Source organism: Seriola lalandi, unplaced genomic scaffold (genome assembly GCF_002814215.2).
Source record: "Seriola lalandi dorsalis isolate HSWRI2012SDOR001 ecotype SW California unplaced genomic scaffold, Sedor1 jcf7180002054979, whole genome shotgun sequence".
Classification (NCBI taxonomy): Eukaryota; Metazoa; Chordata; class Actinopteri; order Carangiformes; family Carangidae; genus Seriola; species Seriola lalandi.
The window spans coordinates 234,666-241,078 of record NW_019525529.1 but is presented as its reverse complement, the minus strand read 5'-3'; the positions used below and the strand labels follow the sequence as shown (position 1 = coordinate 241,078).

Sequence of the window (6,413 nt, the reverse complement as noted above, 5' to 3'; positions counted from 1 at the left end):
AACTATACTCACAAAAAACTAAAGTCTTCACACACACACACACACACACACACACACACACACACACACCAAAGTGTCCAACCCAACCCAAACCCAGATGGTTCCCAAATATAGCAGCTAGCAAGCGAAGAAGACAAAACAGGTTTGGACTTACCCTGGAGTACCCCTGGTATCCCAGTACCAGAGCTGACACATCCTGGACCAGTGTCTCTCTCCACTGACTGCAGGGACAAGCTTCATGTTGAACTCTAATCCAACTAAGACAGCAAGCCCACCTATTTCTACCTGAGCCAGTTTGTTTTCCAGTGTGTTTGATGTGAAAATCAACATAAAGCTATTTAAACATATAGACTATTATCTCTAATCCTGAGCCTGACACACACACACACACACACACACACACACAGCCTGTTATGGAAGCATTATATCAGCTGTCTGGTAGTGATTTTTATGATGACGATCATGGTTATTTGAATCGTTTCAGTCTGACTGTCTCACATAAAAGCCCTGATACATCTTATGAACGTTCTTTACATGGAAACTTAATATGAAATGACCTCACGCTATCATCTGGTGTTGTCACTGGTTTAACTTAAAGCATGTATGAGGTCGGTTTAACCAACTGGACAAGCAGGAAAAAAACACCCCACCTCTTCAGTTGACTGCCCTCGCCTCCAGGAGCACTGTTTAATTACAGGCATTACACAGATACAGTCATACACACTATGATAAATTATCCGCAGCTTCAGAAAGTACTGTCAATACATTTCTCGCAACTTCAACGGCAGAATTAAAACATAATTGTTTATTTTTCTAATTATTTGAATTATGTGGTTTACTTTCTCATCACAACTAAATCTCTTGTTGTGTCTGTTGTTTGAACTTTGTGGCTTTCACATTTCACATTGCTCGAGGTATTTACGTTGTTAGTGTGAGCGAGGAGAAAGAAAAACCCGCCTTTTAACCCTGAGACCGCTCTTACTGGAGAACAGTTCAGTGCTGCAGTCTTACTCTACACATTATGATGGACCTCGCCATGTTAACAGCTTTATTCTGTAAGTTTGTCAGACCCATTGTTTTTAATAAAACACATTTTTTAACGTCTCTTCAAAACAGCAACGGCACTGAAACATACACATTCCTTCTTAATGATTTAATGAATGTATATAGTTTAGTTCCTGTTAAATTACGAGTGTTATATGTTTCTGTTTCAGGCTGGATCTCTGTCTCCGTCTCTGAGTTTCACACTGTGGAGGTCCAGTCTGGTGAAGAAGTCACACTGATGTGCACCAACTTCACCAGTTCTACCAGTCACATATTCTGGTTCAGACTGGACAACAGACCCAACGCCACCTGTATCTCCTCCATGTCCAGCTCTGATGCCAGTGTTACGTTCTGTGATGGATTTCAAAATGGAAAGTTTAACATGACGTCCAACATCACTACCCTCTTTCTCCAGATCAAACAAGCAGATTCATCCGACTCTGGACTCTATTTCTGTGGATCTTACTGGAACAATTGGTCAATAATTGTCAGTGCAACGTACTTAAAGGTTCAAGGTAAGACTTCTGTAAAGTCATTTCTGCCATTGGCAAAGTAAGGACTATGGTAACAACAGATTATAACAGATTGCAGATTATATTTATCATTAGTCTATATATCGCTACCCTCAGTCAAATTTCATTGTCACTGTTGTATTTAAGGAAGAGCCGTCTCCAACAAATAACATTCCCAAATGTCTATTTATATATGAGTCAGATCTTAAGCCACTGGAGATAAAGTTCTGTAGAGAAAGTCTAATTTAAAAATATTTCTTGTAGAAAATCCTCATGAAACAACAAGTGTGATTCTGGGCGCTGTGACTCTTTCCCTCATCATAGCTGCCACCGGTATAGCTGTCACAGTCAGCAAACTTCAGACAGGTACTTGCTGAAAACAGTTTAAGTTGTTCAATATGAAAAACAAATCTAAAGCTTCCAGTCTATTAATGGAAATGTTTTTTAAGTGATAATTATTTAATTGAGATTTATTGCTTTTATCTTGTAGCTGAAAATCAAGAACAGAATCTACAACGGAGTGAGGTGAATCTAATTTTAAAATAGAGTTAAGATTAAAGGTCCCATATTTTACACGTTTCTGATGTTTTGTTTGAAGTCTTGATATTCATCAGAAGATATATCTGTGGTTTTGAGAACTAAAAGGTTTTACATCTCCTCTCAGACTTCTCTCTAGAGCTCTAGCTACAAAAGGTCGGTGAGTCTCTCTTCTGAGGCTCAGTGTCTGAATACAGGCTGTTCATTTCTCTGTGGACTGAGGCTTTGATACTTCCACAGTATTAATATAGAACCTAGACCTGCTTTATAATCAAACAACACATGGACATCTACCTTTATACAATATGGGACCTTTAAGGTTAAAGTCAATTTGAAGGTTTTGTGATGGAATTACTTTGGTAATTTATCAGTGAATGACTTTATTTCACCTCAGCACCTCAGCTGTGTAAGATGTGTGACTGTAAATACTTTTATTGACAGAATCTGGACTCTGGTGACCTGAAAGATGCTGCACTGAGTTTGTGTTCAAAAACAATAAGAAGCAGGAGGCCTGCATCAGTGAGAGAAGTGGAGTCTCATGTTATGTATGCCGCCAGCAAATAGACACAAGGACCTAATGTAGCTACACCTCATGCTGGAGCAGGAGTTGCATCATTTTGTCAAAAAACAAAAAAAAACAATTTAGTTTTGGGATAGATTCTTCATTTATAAAAGAAGTGTGATCATTTTTGCATCATCCCACTCTCTTTCTCAGCTTAACTCTGTTTTATTGATGTTGTCTAAAGAGTACAACAAGTGTTTGATGGAGGAAGAGCCAGACAGAGCAGAGTCTGCAGCGCTGAAGGAGACACATCACATGTGTGACAGGAAGAGACAGCTCAGTGTGGTCTGAGAACAGCTAAGGTGAAAATCGCGAGGCCCATTAACGCCATGTTTTGCAAGAAAAAAGTGTGAAATTAGCTTGTGAACACTGGCTGACTTTCATTTCAACTTCTGTTCATTTGAAAAAAAAAAAACACATAGCACAAACTAGTAACTGTATATTTTAATGGTGATGTCAAAGTAAGTGTGTGTAAGGATCTGGTAAATCTATGAGGAAAAGTACATTTGTAGTTGAGCATTTGGTCCCATCTACCGACCTAGTATTCCACTGTGGTGACAAACAGCACCGTCTGTGTCACTATCTGTATCATTAAAGGGGCTATTTGTAAGTTTTCTGTGGTTACTTGACAAGAGCTTTGGCCATCGCTGCGTTTAGAAGACCAGAGGTTATAATACATCCTCCTCCTACATCACTTTGCTGACTTTGCCTGTATGTCCTACATTTCCCACCTTTAACACACGTCTCAAACATCGGCTTAAATCGAACCAGATCAGTGATCACTTTAAACTCAGTATGCAGCAAAATGTATGTGTCTTTTTATTTGTATAGTTTGTTTGTAGTTGTGTATTTTGCTTTATGTTACCTGCCTAGGGACGTCGGATGTATGTTTACATTGTTTTTGTACTGATGTTCATTAACATGCACTGTCTCTATCAAATAAAGAAATTAATAAAATACTTACATTTCAAAAGATTCCCTCACTGAGTGTGAGGTTCATTTTTCGACCTAAGTGGTCACAGCAACGTTCAAATGCACTTCAGTACATAGTTCAGTAAGTAAATACATCATCATTTATGCAGCCTGATGCTCAGCACTGATTCACACTCAGTTGAGAGGTAAGTCCTCGTTAAGTCAGTTGTTAATCCAACCAGTGACGAATAAAACTTGCCCATACTAACATAATGCTCAGAAGCCTGTTATTCACAACAGAACCATCAGATTACAATTGTTTGTGGTTTTAATTATAATAAACTTTTAATGAGGAGGTAAGGTGCTATGAAACAAAGCTGGGCTGACAGCTTTCAGTCACCAGTGAGGAGCTCCACTGCTACAATCAGATTGATTGACTGATTCAGTCACAGAGTGGAGACTCAGTTTTTAGTCAGTTTGAACGTCTGCTAAACACCTGTAGATCAATGAGCATCCTGTCAGTGGTACAGCACTCTCAACCCCGTCACTGCTCCCCTCATCACAAGTCACACTTTACAAACTTGCATCACTACATTGTTGTAGCATTGTGACACTTGCCCAGCCTCAAACCAACAAATTTACTCCACTTAAAGGCTGCACATTTTTCAAGGTATGTCAGAAAGCTTGAAAGCTGCAGCAGGTGTAGGTCCCATCCAGCTCCACTGTGAAATTTGCATTTGAACTTACTGACGCTTCAAACATTAATCCAGTAATTATCACTGTCCAGGTAAGATTTAAAATGTTATTACTGTAGCAGCTTATTGTAAAGTTTACCATTAACATTAGCATCACTGCACAAGCTAATTTTGTTGATCATTATTTGGATCAACTGCAGCAGTTTATAAAGTACCACACACAATTCAGATTTTCAATGTCTGACTTAAGGAAACCGTGAGAATTACAATTCTAACACATTATACAGTACTATGAAATCGAATAACCTGGAGCTGAATTGGAAACTCTGCCTGTGTTGCGTGAGCGTGGCGGCTGCCGTGGGTGAGCTGCTGCAGAGAAACATGTGTGTTCACACCAGCAGTGTCATGGCTGCTGCAGCTCTATCTCTCTACATAGAGTTTGCAGGATACTATTTTCCCTGTGGTATGTGGACGTGGTGTCAACGAGCATGGAGAGATACTCTCAGGTGTCCTGATGTAGAAAAACATCGAATTCAGCAGAGAACATCGTTATTGCTGTGAATTATCCTCCACACAGCAGGGTTGAACCTCTGTGTCCAGTCCAACCAATATAAAAGCTTTCAGCTAAAACATCTGTTGGATATGTCATTAACAGGGCAGCTGTATAAGGTATCCTTGTACTTTATAGACTTATACAAACTGATTCCCTAAATTACGTTTTGTAAAATATTGCCACATTATCAAATAAGATAATAACTTTCTCATTGCAGATATTTTTTTGCAGCCATTTTCTAGAAAGCATTTCTATTGTCCTTCTGAGCGACCAGATCAACAGAAGAACATCCCGCCTCTTTACGCTGACACCACTCTCACTGGAGTATATGAATAGTTCAGTCACCAACATTAGAGTAGTGCAGTCCTACTGTACACACAACAATGACCTTTAACTTGGTAACAGCTTTACTCTTCACCTGCAGTAAGCACTACTTTACTTTTTCTCTATACAACCATTGCTAACCGTTACTTCAGTAATCTGATGGAACACAAACTTAGAAACTGTTTATTAATAACATGATTAACTTGGTTCCTGTTGAATTACAGCTTTGTGAATAAAATACTTTCTGTTTGTTTCAGGCTGGATCTCTGTCTCCGTCTCTGAGTTTCACACTGTGGAGGTCCAGTCTGGTGAAGAAGTCACACTGATGTGTACCAACTTCACCAGTTCTACCAGTCACATATTCTGGTTCAGACTGGACAACAGACCCAACGCCACCTGTATCTGCTCCATGTCCAGCTCTAATGCCAGTGTTACGTTCTGTGATGGATTTCAAAATGGAAAGTTTAACATGACGTCCAACATCACTACCCTCTTTCTCCAGATCAAACAAGTGGATTCATCCGACTCTGGACTCTATTTCTGTGGATCTTACTGGAACAATTGGTCAATAATTGTCAGTGCAACATACTTAAAGGTTCAAGGTAAGATTGTTGATGTTTTGTCTGTGTTTTGGTTGGAAAGAAACAGATATGTGCCTTCTGTAGTCGCTGATCTCAGGCAGCGTATGACACAAAAAGTTAAATGTATTCATCTTTCTTGTAGAAGAGTCTGTTGAACTAGCAACTCTGACGTGTGCGATCCTGAGTGCTCTGGTTATTTTCCTCATTATCATCGTCATTGTTCTGGGTCTCAAAATCAGGAAACTTCACACAGGTACTTGTATGTGTTTTTTATGCGGCAAGTGCACGACTTTACAAATACAAAACTTCCTGTTTACCAAGAAAGTATGAACAGCAACATTTTCGATCAGTGCACTGACCAGATGTGCCGTTTCTGTCATTCAGATTTAAAGGAAGAGGGACACAATCCACAACACAGCCAGGTAATCACAATGTAACTTTAGATTAAGATCAAAGTCTAGTTTACATGTTGTCTGGTCTTATATTTTCTCACATACTCAGCTGTGTGACATTAGTGACTATATATTGTCATTTACAGAATCCAAGCTCTGCTGATGTGACCTATGCAGCGCTGAAGTTCAATTCAAAACTCAGAAAGAGCAGTCGGCCTGCATCAAAGAGAGGGCTGGAGCTAAACGCTGAGTAAGCTGCCACCAGATAGACTCAGGAAACCTCTGGAACAGCTGCTCAGAG

At 39.5% G+C, this 6,413-nt stretch overlaps 1 long non-coding RNA gene across 1 annotated transcript; it reads left to right on the top strand.

Annotated features, from left to right (window-relative positions):
• The first annotated feature begins 5,853 nt into the window (after window positions 1-5,853).
• LOC147817264 (uncharacterized) lies at window positions 5,854-6,413 on the top strand. Its single transcript, XR_015436523.1, has 3 exons — window positions 5,854-5,973; window positions 6,105-6,142; window positions 6,259-6,413. It is a non-coding gene; the product is annotated as an uncharacterized LOC147817264 (long non-coding RNA).